We start from the raw sequence: 18964 nt of genomic DNA, 5'->3' as shown, positions 1-18964 counted from the left end.
GACACGCCCGTATGTCCAGGCCGTGTGGGTCACATGGCCATGTCGCCAGACCGTGTGTGTTTTCCTTCGCTTCTCCCACACCCATGTGAGATTCCACATGCTCGTGTGGCCAGGCCATGTGCTTCACACAACCATGTGTCCAGGCTGTGTGGGTCAAGAAAAATATTTTTTTTTTAGATTTTAAAAATTAATTAATTTTTTAAAAAAAAATCATAAAATAACATTAAGAAAATTAGCAATGTTAACACTCAGGTTGCCTCTCGAGAAGTGCTTATTTAAAGTCTAAGCTCGACTTACCTTGTATTCGCATGATTACGGTGGTTCACAGAGTTGAAACCCCTCTTTCTCACTGTCAATTCTATTATCAACATAAGGTTTTAGCCGAGTAATATTTACCTTAAAAGTGCCAAATTTAGAATGATTTAACTCGACTGTATTGTATGGGAAAATATTCAGTACTGTAAAAGGAGTTGCTCCATTTGCATTAAGCTCTGAAGTGATAGCTCAAGGATCCATTTTATCTAACAGTACTTGCTCCCCAACCTTAAATTGGTTGGTTCTATCCTTAAGCTCGAAATGGTGTTGCTTCTGTTCCTCTTTGACATAAGTCCACCATTCATCTAGTTCATCTATCTGTAGCATTCGTCTTTCATGGATGGTTCCATTGTTGGTGCATGAAACAGAACGTGGCTAATTTGTGTTTTTTGAAAGAGTTTCCAGTAAAGAGGGTTGAATCCTATGATTAGTCTTATTAACAGGATTTATAGAATCATCTTTATTACTTGATGTCTTAACCGAATCACGAGCTTGGAGTGTGATCGTATCATCACTTACACAAAGTGTGAGTTCACCTGTACCAACATCAATGATAGTTCTAGCAGTTGCTAAAAAGGGGCATCCTAAAATTAAAGGGACATCATTATCCTCATCCATGTTTAGGACAACAAAGTCAATTGGGAATATGAATTTATCAATTTTTATGAGTACATCTTCAACAATACCCCTAGGAAATCTAATGGTTTTATCTGCTAATTGAATGCTCATCCTAGTTTGTTTGGGTTTCCCAAGACCTAGCTATTTAAGGCATGACATTAATACTTGCCCCTAAATCAGATAAAGCATTATTTACATTTAAACTACCAATTAAACAAGAAATAGTAAAACTCCTTGGATCATTCAGTTTGTTAGGTAGTTTATTTTGTAAGATAGTTGAGCACACCGCATTTAGCTCCACGTGTGACAAATCATCTAACTTCCATTTGTCTGCCAAAAGCTCCTTTAAAAATTTAATTGAGCTGGGCATCTGTGAAAAAGCTTCAACAAGCGGTAAGTTAATATGCAATTTTTTTAAAAGTTTAAGAAATTTACTGAATTGTTCATTTGTGCGGTCTTTCTTTGTCGCGTTGGGATATGGCACATGAGGTGTATACTCCTTACTTACTGGTTGTTGTTAGAAGCCAGGAGGTGGTTGTAGTCTCTGGTTTCCTTGACCACCCTAAGAGAAGTTGGGATGGTTCCTCCAACCTACATTATAAGTGTTACTATACGGATTATTCTGAGGTATAGAACTATTACCCATATAGTTGATTTGTTCGTCTTTTGTTCTTAGGTTGTAGGATTGATAATCTGAAGTATTCATCCCTCCTCCATTTGTGTCACATTGCATCACCGAATGTACCTGCGTAGAAACACATAAACCATCGATCTTTTTATTTAAGAGATCTACTTGGTTTGATAACATGGTGATCGCGTCGAGGTTGTAAACACTAGAGGCTTTTGTCGGCTTTGTCATCATGACTTGCCACTAATAATTATTCAGTGACATCTCTTTAATGAAATCATAAGCCTCATTGGGTGTTTTGTTATTTAGGGTGCCGCCGGCAGCTGCATCGATCAGTTGTCTAGTTGAAGGGTTCAAACCATTGTAGAAAGTTTAAACCTATAACCATAAGGGTAACCCATGGTGAGGGCACCTTCTCAATAAATCCTTATGCCTCTCCCATGCATTGTATAGGGTCTCTAAGTCCATTTGTACAAAAGCAGAGATATCATTCCTCAATTTTGTTGTCTTGGCCGGCGGAAAGTATTTCAACAGAAACTTTTCGGTCATTTGCTCCCATGTAGTGATGGACCCTGGTGGTAGGAAGTTCAACCACTGTTTAGCATTATTCCTTAATGAGAAGGGAAATAACCGAAGGCGAATGGCATAATCAGAAATGCCATTAATTTTGAAAGTATCACAGTACTCCAAAAAGTTAGCCAAATGAGTATTTGGATCCTCATCCTGCAAACCATTGAACTGAATAAACTGTTGGATCATTTGAATGGTGTTCAACTTTAGTTCGAAGTTATTTGCAGCAATAGCAGGTCTCACAATACTCGATTTAGCCCCCGCTAAATTAGGCTTGGCATAGTCGTACATAGTACGAGGAGCAGGATTCTAATTTACAGGATTCGCGGCAACCACAGGAGGTAGCTGATTATTCTGATTTTCACCCATCTCCTGGGTAATATTGGTATCGTCCTTGTGCTCTACCTCTATATATTGTAGACTTTGCCTTATTTCTCTATCATTTCTGCGAGTTGTACTTCTAATTTCACTATCAAACAATAAAGGTCCTGACGTATTTCTTCTAGTCATAAACTAAAGAAACCTACCAGAAGCAAATAAAAGAAAAAATTAGTAATTAAAAATAAAAATAAAACAAAAATAAAATGCAATAAAATAAAAATGGCTAAAATAATAAAAATAAATTATGTTCCTAATATCTTAGTCCCTGGCAACGGCTCCAAAAACTTGATGGGTCACGAAACTAACTAATATTTTGACGAAAACAAGCGCACCTATCGAATGATAGTATAGTTATTATGAGTCTGGAATATCGTACTCACGAGGACTAAAAGTACTAGTAATAAGTATCTTTTTATTATTTAGCCTATAATTAAAAGGACTTGTTTTAATCTAAAATTAACTAACTAATTAACTATGAACGCGACAGAGAGTGAATTAGGAAAATACTTAAAAAAACCAATGAGAGAGACAATACCAAGGAAAGAATCCATCTAGACTTCACTTATTATTTTGACTCTGAATCAAATGATTTATTCACTTATCTTGATCCATAAAAATCCCTAAATTATGTTAATATCTCTTTCGAGACTAAGAACAACTAACTCTAGGTTGATTAATTGAAATCTCTTTCTAATTAAAACCCCAATCATCGCATTAACTCGATATATGGATTCCCCTATTAGATTTGACTCTAATTCGGCACATTTATATCATTTTATTTCTAGGATTGCATGCAACTCTGCTTAATTACGCTATATCTACTCTTAAATAGGGAATTTTGCTCCACTGACTAAGCACATCAAACTTGAATTAATATCCTAAAAATATTAAGATAAGGATTAAGAACACATAATTAAGAACAAGCACAAGTATTTATCGTATAATTCAGATAATTAAACAATAAGAGCCATCGTAGGTTTCATCCCCCTAGGTATTTAGGGAGTTTAGTTCATAATGTAAAAGGAAAACATCTTAAAATTAGAAAAAAACAACAAGACATAAAAAATTCAAATAAACTTCGAGAGAAATTTGAATGAAGATCTTCAATCTTGAACTGGATCTACTTCCGAAATGATCCCAATAGCTTCCTTCAAATAAATTCTACTTTCTACTCTGCATACCCCCTTTAGGTCCTCTTCTAGTGTGTATTTATATACTTTAGAATGCTCAGATACCCTAAAAATTGGGTTTTTCTACGTAACAGGGAAGTAGGGCACGGAATCAACACGGACTGGCACATGGGCGTATGGCCAGCCCATGTGGCTCACATGGGCGAGTGGCCAGCCCGTGTGAAAATGCCCAGGCCGTGTGGATCCTAGAAACAGCTGTTTTTGCCCCATTTTGGCTTATTTTTCGTTATTTTCGCTCCCCTATGCTCACCTAAGTATAGAAACATGAATTTAAAAGATTAGGAGCATCAAATTCACTAGTTTATATAATAAATCATCAAAAAATACATCAAGAATGGGATTAAAAACATGTTACTTTTATGTCTCATCAACCACTAATACTCATCTTCAAATCATGGTCCACATTTTTTGAAAAAAATATAAGTTTTTTGTGCATTAACTCGATGCCTATAACTGTCACAAAATTCGATTAATCACCTTTTTTATGGTCACCATTTGTTCAACAAATGCCTCATTGAATAGGATTAAGTGATCAGCAAAAAAAAAAAAAGATGGGAGATACTTGGACCATTCTTGGATGGTTTAATTGGATTCCCTTCTTCCTTTTGAACTGCATTAGTAATAAGATGAGCCAGTCTTCCATGCGAAGAACAAAAATATAAGCCGACAAAGGATCACCTTATCTTATCCCACTAGAAGGTGTAAAGTCATTAGACAAGCTCCCATTCTAGATAACTTGCATGGTTGTCGAGCTAATGCAATGCATAATAAGATTTTGGACACCAATTGGAATACTAATATCCTCTAATGTACCCACAATACCATCCATCCCTTTTTTCTAGATTTCCTGCGCATTGAGTGAATTATTTCCTGAGCCACAATAATGTTATCCATAATACTCCTTCTTGAGAAAAAAACTTAACTGATTTGGTAAAACCCATTTCGACATCAAAACTTTAGCCTATTAATTATGTCCTTAGCCACAATTTTATATAATACCATGTAAAGACTGATTGGGCAAAATTGGGCTAGCGACTTTGGGTTTTCCACCTTTGGAATCAAAACCAATAACCTATGATTAAGCCGATTGTCAAACCTACCACCGTTCCAAATTTTTCTCACGAATTCATAAACACTATGTCCTACCATTGTCCATTTCTTCTAATAAAAAATTACATGTATCCCGTCAATTCTAGGTGCTTTCAAAGGTGGCATCTCGAACAGTACCCTCTGGACCTCCTCATTTGTTATTGAAATTTCCAAAGATTTAACCTTATTTCCAGAAATTTTGTAGAAAAACATTCAGTGGATGGGTCTAATGCAAGTTGATAAATCATTTGTAAATTGAGACCAATAGAACTGAATGGCCATTTGTTGCAAGATTTCAGGATCCTTGCACTAGCTATTATCACTAAGCTTCAACATGCTTATTCTATTCGACCTCCTCTGATTAATGTGCTAGCATGAAAAAACTTAGCATTTCGATCTCCTTCACATGCCCATTTGTAACAGGCCTTCTGTTGCCACAAACTCGCCTTTTGACTAAGCACCTCCTTAAGATCCAAACTGAGTTGTTTCTCAAGATTCAAGAGAAACTCCAAGGGATACTGATCAAGTTTTTTCTTAATCCCTTTTAGCCTAGCCAAAAGCAATCTTTTCTTACCACTAATATGACCAAAAACCTGAAATTCCACTCTTTGAACTTAGAGAGGATATTATTAATATCCAATACAACTCTATCATCCCTAACCCCAGAATTAGCTAACACCAACTGAAAATTATCATACTCTAGTCGGGAAGCAAGAAAACAAAATAGCCTTTCTAACTTAGGCAAGTCACAAGCTCTCATAGAAAAGCATATTGGATGTAACATCTCGATTTTGGGCCTCGTCAGAATAGTGGTTTCGAGACAAAAATCCGAAGTAAAAATAATTATTTTATGAATGTGTTGAGGTCTATGATATATTTTCATCATTGTATGAAAGTTTCATTAAGAAATTTTGCTGATAGAGTGTCCAATTTGATTTTTAGGACTAACCGTCAATTGGATAACATAAGTAGGAATAGCTGCTAGCACTACTTTAGATAGCGTGATAGGACCTGTTAGCAAAAGCAATTTAGCCTTCAATCCTGCCAATTTCTAACACATATTGTCCACAATATATTGAAAGGTGTCTTTAGTCCCTCTTTGATGGAGTGGCACCCTTAGATATTTCACCAAATTATCCACATGGGTGAAACCAAGTACACCACTAATGGGTAACGAAACTAACAAATATTTCGATAAAGGCAAGCGCACCTATCAAATCATAGTATAGTTATGGTGAGTCCAAAATATAGTATCCACGATGACTAAAAGAACTAGTAATAACTACTAAAAGAACTAGTAATAACTATCTTTCTATTATTTAGCCTATAATTAAAGGGATTATTTTAATCTAAAATTAACTAACTAATTAACTATGAATGTGATAGAGAGCGAATTAGGAAAATACTTAAGAAAACCAATGAGAGAGACAATACCCAGGAAAGAATCCACCTAGACTTCACTTATTATTCTGACTCTAAATTAAACAATTTATTCACTTATCTTGATCCGTAGAAATCCCTAAATTATGTTAATATGTAACACCCCTAACCCGTATCCGTCGCCAAATTGAGGTTACGAGGTATTACCGGACGAGACACAAAATCTGAACAATCGTATGCATGGACTTGCTCAAACTTTTAAACCAATCAAATGTTAACAAATATAACTAATTTAAATTCTTTACGAATCATAACATAACAATTTAAATATATTTTCAAAGAACACCAAATAATCTATTCATTAAAATACATACAAAATTTCACAAATCATTTCCATAAGGAAAGTCGAATTTCACATATAAATAATAAAAGTGATATTCTTATTTGACCGAATAATAAGCTTTAAAACTCAATCAACTTATACTCATCATTTAACGACTAACCTATACACTACTCAAATATCAAATTTGAACCAAGTAGGACATATATACACCACATAAAACTCATATAATCCTTTTGTTTAACCAATGCCCAAATCACTATTCATTTGGTCATTTTTCAATATATTAGCCGAATGTAATCATGCTAAAACATAGCTTTATTCAATGCTTAAATTTTCATCATTTTCAACCTATCACTTTATACACACAACCTTTCATAGAAACAAATCAATATAAATATATATATCAACCATAATTTGCACATTAAATCAAACATATTACAAATATATTTCAACTAATGTATACTTATTAAATCACTACATAACCGAATGTTAATACTTCAAATCATAAGCATTTACAAAATACATCCCATTTATATATCATGCCTATCACTCAACAAAATATTCAACCACAATTTCACATCATACTAAATATACCATACACATATATTTTGACATATCTTCATCACCATTAGCAAATATATCTACCATATTTCACATATAAATACAAAATGGCTGAAACATCAATACCACAACCAAACATAACCATCAATTGATCAAAGCATAAAAATCCAAGCTTAATAAAATAATAAGCCATTTTCACAACATATATAAGGCACATCAAAAACAAGCATTGAACTCAACACAGATGAAAAATATAGCCAATAAAGTCAAATCATGTTTGTACATTTCTTCACATAAGCGAAACATGTTTCAAAATTTAACCTTATCAATATCTTTTATTTTTTCAAATTCCAAACCAAAGTAACATACTTAAAAACCATGTTTACTATATCATAGTTCCCACATTCGAACCATAAGACCAAAACATCATAGCATTCGAACTCCTGAATATAATTATACATAATTTAGCTCATATACCCAACCTACATTAAAAACATTCTTTAATATAATTTCATGCCTTTAGCTAATATTAAACATACCATTTTTAAACATAAATTAAAATTCATAGTATACCAAATTTGCATGCTCAAACCAATCCAAACTACCTATATCTAGCCATTTAACTATATCTATTTGTTCATCAATATAACTTCCAATGTTCAAACCAATTAACAAATAAATCACATTCATTCTTTAACATCACCAACTGTACCTAAATAATCAATCCACAATAGACATGTCATAAACATATACTTTGATTTTTACTAGATATGACCGAATATAATCATACCTTAACAGATCACCATTTTCCTCACAAATAATCAAATCCAAACATATCACCAAAACACCATTCATACCTATCATATAATATTCATACCAAATCATACTCCAACTATATCAAATATAACCATAATATACTTTAATACCAAGTCACATAATAACACCTTAACAAAACATAACAACCAAGTTCACATATAATTTTTATCTATGCATGAACCATAACCGAATCAATCAAACACACACCCAAAATCACCAACCAAACATCATTATAATTCATTCAAACCTTGAAACCAAAATTAACAAAATAAACAAGCCATTTTCGCATGGCTCATATTTACATACCCCAAAATCAAATATATAAACTAGCCTATACATGCCATAAATTCGAATTCAATTTATAAAAAATACCGAAATAGTCGATAGTGTGATAGACTTTGCTGATGATTCCCGAGGTCATAACTAGACTCCAAAATCTATAAAATAGAGGCAAACAAAAACACAAACAGAGTAAGCTATCATAGCTTAGTAAGTCATAAGCAAATAAATAACTCAATGTCAATATCAACTCAACTTAACCAAACTAATTTATACTATCATAATCACATTTATTTTCAAAATCATAATTTCATATATAACATATACTTCCATATACATGTTTTACCTTGGCTGAATATACATGTATCTATTATTGAAGTAACATTTAATTTCAAAACCATAATACCATTATATAACCGAATATACATAAAGTCATATATATATATATATATATATTCATGAATCATTACATAAATATTCACATTATATAATCAAAAGGCCTAATATACTTTCCATATGCTCATACATTTTTCATTTATATCATACATAATTTGTAGCACATATTAAGTAACCTACTTACCTTATTTCAAATAGATAATAAGCTATCACATACCTGATCACTTTAGCTCGTTTTACACATTTGATCACAACTTATCATTGCCCGTTGAACCATTCAAAATTGAATAGGATACTCGGATAATCACATATATCATACAATGCCAACGTCCCAAACGTCGTCTTACATGTAATCACATATCGATGTCACTGTCCTAGACAGGGTCTTACTCGCACATCACATATCGGAATCCTATGTCATGACATATGTATCCTAGCTATTCCTAAGATTCATATGGGGCTTTCGAACGTCTTAACTCTGTCGAAATGAACTTGTAAACATAGTTCCCAAGTATAAACAAATTTGGCTATCATATATATACAAGCTCATAAAATTTAAATCAGCATTCTACATTCACATATATTCAAAATTTTATAGCGTTTATTTACTTATAAACTTACCTCAGACAACGATAATCGGAGCGGGACGACTAATCAACAACTTTGGCTTTCCCCTGATCCAAATTTGATTTCTTTAGTTCTTGGTCTGAATATATTCAAATTAAACTCATTCAAACATAATTTCACTCAATTTAGTCCAAAAACACATAAATGGACAAATTACCATTTTATCCCTAACATTTTACACTTTTTACAATTTTGTCCAAATTGCACGAAACACAAAACATGCAAAATTTGCACACATCATGCTTAAGCCGAATACTACCAATGTTCATACAAGTCCATATATTTTATTTATTTCACATTTCAGTCCCTCAATTTATTATTTTTACAAATTAGCCCTAATTACCCAAATTCATCAAAACTTCAAATATAGAACATGTTAATTTATCACATATCTTTTATTTTCCAGCATCAAACAACAAAAATCACAAGCTTTCAACAATGGAAAAATAAAAAAATCATCATCAAATTAAAAAAATTGAGACATGGGTTTGATAGATAACATAGCAACGATCTCAAAAACGTGAAAATTATCAAAAACCGAGCTAAAACTCACCTTGAATCAAGCTTGTTAATGGCCGAATGTGGCTTTCTTTTTCTTTTTATTTCTTTTGGTATTTTTGGCCAACTATAAAATAAATGCATGGCCATTTTTTTATTTCATTATAATAACATTTTAATACATCATTTACATTTTTAACCTTATAAAATAATATTAAACCATGCTATTTAATACCAAAACCATCCATCCATTTCAACTATGGTCGAACTGCATTATAAATGCATCATATTATAAAGAAAAATTCAATTAAGCACTCTCACATTAAACTATCAACGTTTCACTTTTCGCGATTAAGCCCTTTTTTTATAAAATCGGCATCCAAACAATAAAATTAAAACACGAAAAATTAACACATATAAGTTCACACATAATAAACATAAAAAATAATTTTTAAAATATTTTTCTAAGTCGAATTCATGCTCCCGAAACCACCGTTCTGAATAGGGTCTAAATCTGGCGGTTACATAATATATCTTTTGAGACTAAGAACAAGTGACTCTAGGTTGATTAATTGAAATCTCTTTCTAATTAAAACCCCTATTCTCGCATTAACTAGATCTACGGATTCCCCAATCATATTTGACTCTAATTCAGCAGATTTATGTCGTCCTATTTCTAGGATTGCATGCAACTCCGCTTAATTATGCTAGATCTACTCTTAAACAGAGACTTTTGCTCCACTGAATAAGCACATCAAACTTAGATTAATATCTCAAAAATATTAAGACAGGGATTAAGAACACATAATTAAGAACAAGAACAAGTAATTATCGTGTAATTCAGATAATTAAATAATAAGATCCATCGTAGGTTTCATCCTCCCTAGGTATTTAGGGAGTTTAGTTCATAATGTAAAAGGAAAACATCTCAAAATTAGAAAAACAAAAAGACATAAAACCCAAATAAACTTCAAGAGAAATTTGAATGGAGATCTTCAATCTTGAAGTGGATCTACTTTCGAGATGATTCCAACGGGTTCCTTCGAGTAATTTCTACTTTCTACTCTATGTGTCCCCATTAGGTCCTCTTCTAGTGTGTATTTATAAACTTTAGAATGCTCAAAAACCCTAAAAATTAGGTTTTCTGCATAACAGGGAAACAAGGTGAGAAATTGACACGAACTAGAACATGGGCGTGTGGCCAGCTCGTGTAGCTCACATGGGCATGTGGCCAGCCCGTGTGGAAATGCCCAACCCGTGTGGATACTAGAAATAGCTCTTTTTGCCCAATTTTGGCTCGTTTTTCATTCCTTTCGCTCCCCTATACTCACCTAAGTATAGAAACATGGATTTAAAAGATTAGGAGCATCAAATTCACTAATTCATATAATAAATCATCCAAAAACTCATCAAGAATGGGATTAAAAACATGTAACTTTTATGTCTCATCAAATATCCCCGCACTTAAGCATTTGCTTGTCCTCAAGCAAAATCCTCAACTCATAATTAAAATTAATCTTTCTCAACTTGTAATTCTTATCAATAATGTTTTGTCATAATTCACAAATAATCACACATTGATAATTCAACTAAAAGAGCCCTAAAGATTCAAACAATCCAAGTCACACATTTTTTTAAGACATGAAAACATAGGTATCTCCCCTTATCCAAGTAATTACCTTTAATTCAAAATCGAAAAGATTTTACATCCTCACTAAAGATTCACTCAAATCACTCAAAGTGTTTAGGGTTAAAAAATTAAGCACTCAAAAGTCAATTATGAAAAGTCATTACTATAGGCTTGCATGAAAATCAAATATTCACCGCTATAAAATGATATGATACACAAATCAAAAGATCTTGAAAGGGTTGTAATGGGGCTTGGGTTAAAGGTGTGGATAAAAGCTGAAAAAGAAGGTTAAAATCGAGATCGAATTGATAAATTACCTGACTAGGAAAGTAAACTAATACTGAATAATTACATCGATCGAAATTATTAAAGAATAACATGAGCTTCTTCTCAGAATATGAAATTAACTACTTAAGCTCAAAAACATAAAACTAGTAATAATCAACATAAATATATTTTTTCACTTTTTTTTCATTTTTTTAGAACAATAGATAATAAGAGAAAATTTAGCAATTGAAACAAAAGAACATAGTTAAGAAACTAACCAAATCAAATCTAAAAAAAAGGGGGAGTTAATAAAACGAGAAACAATTCTCAATGAATCAAAATTGAGTTATGGGTTAATCAAGAAATGGTTTATAGGCTTAAAGGGGGTTTACTAAAGGTTAATTATAAAGGTAGGCTTATGGGATAAGTGGGTTAAAACCAAGGTGCCTTTATCATCTCAGTATATCAAATCAAATGTGTGGTCTCGACATGTATAATCGAAGTAGGCTCTAGAACAACCAATCAGTATTGACACACTCATAACCAATAATAAAGTGAGTAAGAAATGTGTATGCTCTAAAGGCTCAAAATCTCACAAAAATCATTGTTTTTGATGTTCATCTTGCAAATCTCAAACTTCAAGGTAATACTTCAATTTAGGAAAACAACCTAAAATTTTTAATTTTGAAAATAGACTTATCATGCTTGATTCTCTAGTGTCTTAAAGTTTAAACAATCAATGCACAATTACCTATGAATTTAATCTAAAACACATCAATGACAATCATAAATCAATAAGAATTCATTCTAATAGTAATGTGAGAAAATTACGTAAACACAAGACATAATTCAGGGGTTTTCTAATAATTCTATAGATAACCTCCCCACACTTAAGATGTACATTGTCCTCAATGTAAAAACATATATAATCACAGTATAAACATAATATCGTAAGAGAGGGTGAAAACTAAAATTGCCTTGAATATTGGATGAAATCTTCAGAATAGTAAAAAGCGGAATTGTAGTCAAATCTAAATGTAACTCATGATTCCGAGCAAACTAACAAGAAAATAAACACAAATAAAGAAGATTAAGGGTTATAACTCGATTAGAAACAATCATAAATATTTCAAAAGATAATAATGAAAATAAGTTGAAGAAAATAAAAAATAAAACAACTTAAACAAAATTAAAAAGAAAGATAAAAATAATAAAAATAATAAATAATAAATAATAAACTCAATGATATTAATAAACTTAAAGGTAATTTTAATGACAATAGTAAAAAATACGGAAAAAGAAAAAATTAGAAATAACAAAATAAAAATAATAAAATGAAATATATAAAAAATTAAAATATAAGTATAAGAATAATAAATAAATTAATTAGGAATATAAAAATAAATAATATTGTAACACCCCAAACCCGGCCCAGACGTTAGGACCGAATCCGTCGTGTCACATTGCAGCGTTACTAGAAAAGTCATGTTTTATCTAAAGTCTTTCTTAGTGTTTAAAGAATTTTTTCATTAAAGATTAAAGTGAATGGAAGCTGTGCACCAAGTAAGATGCCAGAAAAGATGAGGTGAGTCAATTAGACTGCTTAAGTACCCAGCTCTTCACGGATCCAATCCTAGACATGCACACAACCATTGCCACACTTTAACTGAGTGATTGTTCAGGGAAAACCAATTTGTTTAAAACCATTTGAAAAGGTTATCAATTTTGAAAACGTTTTCGTTGCGGAAGCTTTGCCTTGTTATCGCGATATTTTGAAATCAAGTAACCTTTTTAAAACGTGCCCTAGAGCTATTCGATTTCAAACCATTAAAACAATATCATATCTAAGCTAACATACTAAAAACAATTAAAAACAATTAAAGCGGCCTTATTACAAATTAAAAACCCGAAAACATAAAGGAAATAACCTAAAATAAAAGTGAAGGTATTAACACTTATTTTAAACAGTCCACATGGCCGCTCTGAATCCCTCCAGCTCCAAGTCCACTGATCTAAGGCTCACCTGCAAAGATGGGAAAGAGGGGGGTAAGTTTGGAAAACTCAGTGTGTAAACTAAACCCAACTAGAGCCTAAATCAGTTTAAGCTCTACTGGGCCTAAGCCCTATTCAGAAATCAGAGTTAACTGGGCCTTAGCCCATATCAATATTAATCTAGGCCATAGCCCCTTACAGTATCAGAGTATACTGGGCCTAGCCCATATCAGTATCAATCTGGGTCGTAGCCCTATTACAAGTCATGATATATTAGGCCTTGCCCTTATTAACATAGTTGGGCCCATTTCAATACAGTTGGCCCATAACAAGACAATCTCATATGATTAATGCATGATAACCCCATCCAACCCTGCACTGGCCTCCATCCATCCCTACACTTCCTGTGGGGAATAAATCACCCACACCATCCCTACACTTAAAGTGTTAGCACCGGTTGCGGCACTAACTATAATCTGTAGCAAAGCTGCTTGTATCAGAATATGTGGACAGCCACCAGAACGGGTTTTTCCTCCATAACAAAACCCAACCCCATGTAGTATGACATGTATACAGAATATATATAATTAATAAGGCATGCTTCAAAAAGATAGTCAGATTATAGCGTAAGAACAGTTATTTACCCTCGAGGGGCGTAATCATAAACTTACCCTTTCAGGGGTATTACAATAATTCTACCTTACAGAGGTATTTCAGTAATTTTATCAGTCTTTTTAGGGTTTCATGCTCATTACAGTTATTAACGTATTAACAGAAATACTTACCGAGCGTTTTTACCGAATTGGGCCTGTTGGCCCATTAACTCAATTTTGGCCCATTAAGCCCAAATATACCGAAGTGCACGAAATTGCGCACTCTGCAATCTTACCATTGAAGTTTCCAAAATTATCAATATAAACAATCCCACGAGCACTCGCACGCTCGTAAGTTCTCGAAATGTCAACTTTTTGGCATTTCGGCTTTTCGGCTTTTGCCGATCTAGTCTACTAGTGGGTATCGTTTACACACCTGATTTGAGACAACTGCTACCCAAACTCTCCCACGATATCCTACAATCGTCACTAGACATATTAGATCTAAAATACAATGGAAACCATCATAAACTTACTTACCATAATCGGCCATCCATACCTATGGCCCTTGAGATCCTACCTTTGCCAAAACTAGAGACTAGATCTAGATCTAGTCGTTCCACTTGTCCAAGCCTTCGATCAGCAGCCTCTGGATCACACTAACACCAAAACAAATCAATTGTTACAACCATTAGAGCCTTAAGCTCCAATCGACAGCCTCCCTATGCCTTTAGGGATTTCAATTTTTCTAAAACTTGAAATAAAGAATAGATTTGAGTACCTACCTCAGGTTCTTTCAACCAAAACGATTCCACTTTAGTTTCTACTCAGATATGATGCAGATCTAGCCCTTAAACACTAGCAAAAATTGAATCTTAGAGATCTAAAAATTCGGCTATACGTCCCTAAAAACTATGGTGTTTTTGGCTTTTGGAACTGTGAAGAGGAAGATGATTTGGTATGGTGGTTTTTGCAGTGGTACTGCCGATAAGGGTTGAAGTTTAGAGGATGTGAAAATCGACCAAAAGAGATGAAGAAAATAGGAGGATTTTGGCTAGAAGAAATCGGCACAAGAAACAACTTTTGGGATTTCGGCTTTTATGGCAATCGGCTATAGATGTTTAGAAAAGAATGGGAATGAAAGAGGAGATGAGTAGAATGGTAGGAATGTTTCGGCTAGAGAAGAAAAGAAGGAGAAAAAGAAAATAGAAGAAGAGAGGAGAAGAAAAGGAAGAATTCGGCACTCAGGAGATCTAACTTTGTGTTTTTCGGCTTTTTGAGATACTGAGAAGGGAATAGAATGAAAGGGAAGGCTCTAGGTGGCTAACCCTAATTCGACAAAACAAAAAGAAAATAAAGCTTGCCCTAATTGCCATTCAGACCCATCACCCAACCTTCCTAAAGCCCTAACCGAATTTCCACTTAAGCTCTATCACATGCCCTGCACATGCCCACAAAAAAAAATAAAAGTAACAATACGCTTACCTTGTGACTTGAACTCTGGCTCCCCCTAAACATCCACACGTCACTCCCCAAACACCTAGGTGGCGCCACATGCCACTTTACCACAGATCTTTTTGTGTCCTATTTTACCACCTCAACTTTAAAAGCCCATATTGCCAGAACCCTCTCTCCCAAAATTAAAATTTAAGTATTGCCTCGAATTAAATTTACTCTTAGGCCTTTTAAAGGGCCACCAACATACTCAGACCCAAATTATTAATAAGGCCTACTGCCCAAATTCCCTTAAGAGGCAAAATTTAAGAATTTTGCTAAAGCTATGGGCCGAGCCCTGGACCTTTTTCCCACACCATAAACCCTTCGTAATTTATTTAATTACTACACTAAAATATACGAAATAATAATAATAACATCCAAATTATTCAGGCCGTTTTCCACTCGAACCAGACTCAAGGCCCAATACTTCAGGCCCAAAAAATCAGGGCGTTACAAATATAACAATTAATAATAAATAAAATAAAATAAAATTGGGGTGAGTAACCCAATTTCACATAGCCGTGCACATGCCCGTGTGTCCAAGCGTGTGGTTCACATGGCTATGTGTCAGACCATGTGTGTTTTCCTTCGCTTCTCCCATGCCCATGTGAGATCCCACATGCCCATGTGGCCATGTCATGTGGGTCACACGAGCGTGTGCCTTACTCGTGTAACTCTCTGACTTTGAAAAAAATTAGCTTCATGTTTCACACGGCATAGGACACGCCCGTGTGTCTAGGCCGTGACCCCACATGGCCATGTCGCAAGACCGTGTGTGTTTCCCTTCGCTTCTCCCACACCCATGTGAGATTCCACACACCCATGTGGCCAGGCTGTGTGCTCTACTCACCCATGTGTCTAGGCTGTATGGGTCAAGAAAAATATTTTTTTTTAGATTTTGAAAATTAATTAATTTTTTTTTTAAAAAATATCATGAAATAACGTTAAGAAAATTAACAGTGTTAACACTCGAGTTACCTCCCGAGAAGCGCTTATTTAAAGTCTAAGCTCAACTTGCCTCGTATTCTCATGATTACGGTGGTTCACAGAGTCGAAACTCCTCTTTCTCACAGTCAATTCTATTATCAGCATAAGGTTTTAGCCGAGTAATATTTACCTAAAAATGCCAAATTTAGAATGATTTACCTCAACTGTACCGTATGGGAAAATATTCAGTACTATAAAAGGAGTTGCTCCATTTGCATTAAGCTCTGAAGTGACAACTCGAGGATCCATTTTATTTAACAGTGCCTGGTCCATAGCCTTAAATTGGTTGGTTCTATCCTGAAGCTCGATATGGTGTTGCTTCTGTTCCTCTTTGACATAAGTCCGCCATTCGTCTAGTTCATCTATCTGTAGCATTCATCTTTCATGGATGGCTCCATTGTTGGTGCATGGAACAAAACGTTGCTCATTTGTGTTTTTCGAAAGAGTTTCCTGTAAAGAGGGTTGAATCCAATGATTAGTCTTATTAACAGGATTTATAGAATCATCTTTATTACTTGATGTCTTAACCGAATCACGAGCTTGGAGCGTGATCGTATCATCACCTACACAAAGTGTGAGTTTACCTGTACCAACATCAATGATAGTTCTAACATTTGCTAAAAAAGGGCGTCCTAAAATTAAAGGGACATCATTATCCTCATCCATGTCAAGGACAACAAAGTTACTTGGGAATATGAATTTATCAATTTTTATGAGTACATCTTCAAAAATACCCTTAGGAAATCTAATGGTTTTATCTGCTAATTGAATGCTCATCCTAGTTTGTTTGGGTTTCCCAAGACCTAGTTGTTTAAGGCATGACATTAATACTTGCCCCTAAATCAGCTAAAGCATTATTTACATTTAAACTACCAATTAAACAAGGAATAGTAAAACTCCGTAGATCTTTCAATTTGTTGGGTAGTTTATTTTGTAAGATAGCTGAGCACACTGCATTTAGCCCCACGTGCGACAAATCATCTAACTTCTGTTTGTTTGCCAAAAGCTCCTCTAAAAATTTAACTGAATTGGGCATCAGCAGAAGAGCTTCAATAAACAGTAAGTTAATATGCAATTTTTTAAAAGTTTAAAAAATTTACTGAATTGTTCATTTGTACGGTCATTCTTTGCCGCGTTGGGATATGGCACATGAGGTGTATACTCCTTACTTACTGGTTGTTGTTAGAAGCCAGGAGGTGGTTGTGGTCTCTGATTTCCTTGACCACCCCAAGAGAATTTGGGATGGTTCCTCCAACCTGCGTTATAAGTGTTACCATACGGATTATTCTGAGGTCTAGAACTATTACCCATATAGTTGATTTGTTCGTCTTCTGTGCTTAGGTTGTAGGATCGATTATCTAAAGTATTCATCCCTCCTCCATTTGTGTCGCATTGCATCACCGAATGTACCTGGGTAGAAACACATAAACTATCAATCTTTTTCTTTAGGAGCTCTACTTGGTTTGATAACATGGTGATCGCGTCGAGGTTGAAAATGGCAGTAGCTTTTGTCGGCGTTCTCATCATGACTTGCCACTAATAATTATTCAGTGACATCTCTTTAATGAACTCATAAGCCTCACTGGGTGTTTTGTTCTTTACATCAATTAGTTGTTTATTTGAGGGGTTCAAACCATTGTAGAAAGTTTAAACCTATAACCATAAGGGTAACCCATGGTAAGGGCACCTTCTCAATAAATCCTTATACCTCTCCCATGTATTGGATATGGTCTCTAAGTCCATTTTTACAAAGGAAGAGATATCATTCCTCAACTTTGTCGTCTTGGTCGGTGGAAAGTATTTCAACAGAAACTTTTCAGTAATTTGCTCCCATGTAGTGATGGACCCTCGTGGTAGAGAGTTCAACCACTGTTTAGCTTTATTCCTCAATGAGAAGCGAAATAACCAAAGGCGAATGGCATAATCAGAAATGCCATTAATTTTGAAAGTATCACAGTACTACAGAAAGTTAGCCAAATGAGTATTTGGATCCTCATCTTGCAAACCATCGAACTGAATAAACTGTTGGATTATCTGAATGGTGTTCGACTTTAGTTCGAAGTTATTTGCAGCAATAAAAGGTCTCACAATAATCGATTTAGCCCCCGCTAAATTAGGCTTGGCATAGTCGTACATAGTACGAAGAGCAGGATTCTGATTTACAGGATTCGCGGCAACCACAGGAGGTAGCGGATTATTCTGATTTTCAGCCATCTCCTGGGTAATATTGGTATCATCCTCGTGCTCTTCCTCTATATACTGAAGACTCTGCCTTATTTCTCTATCATTTCTGCGAGCTGTGCTTTC

General features: G+C 34.3%; 2 non-coding genes across 2 annotated transcripts; both read left to right on the top strand.

Annotated features, from left to right (window-relative positions):
• Positions 1-1955: 1955 nt before the first annotated feature.
• Positions 1956-2062, top strand: LOC128281942 (small nucleolar RNA R71). Its single transcript, XR_008272234.1, has one exon. It is a non-coding gene; the product is annotated as a small nucleolar RNA R71 (small nucleolar RNA).
• Positions 2063-18326: 16264 nt separating this feature from the next.
• LOC128281633 (small nucleolar RNA R71) lies at positions 18327-18433 on the top strand. The gene has a single exon (XR_008271887.1). It is a non-coding gene; the product is annotated as a small nucleolar RNA R71 (small nucleolar RNA).
• The last annotated feature ends 531 nt before the right edge of the window (positions 18434-18964 follow it).

The sequence above is a fragment of the Gossypium arboreum genome, chromosome 1 (assembly GCF_025698485.1).
Source record: "Gossypium arboreum isolate Shixiya-1 chromosome 1, ASM2569848v2, whole genome shotgun sequence".
Lineage (NCBI taxonomy): Eukaryota > Viridiplantae > Streptophyta > Magnoliopsida > Malvales > Malvaceae > Gossypium > Gossypium arboreum.
This window is presented reverse-complemented; position numbering and strand designations above follow the sequence as displayed.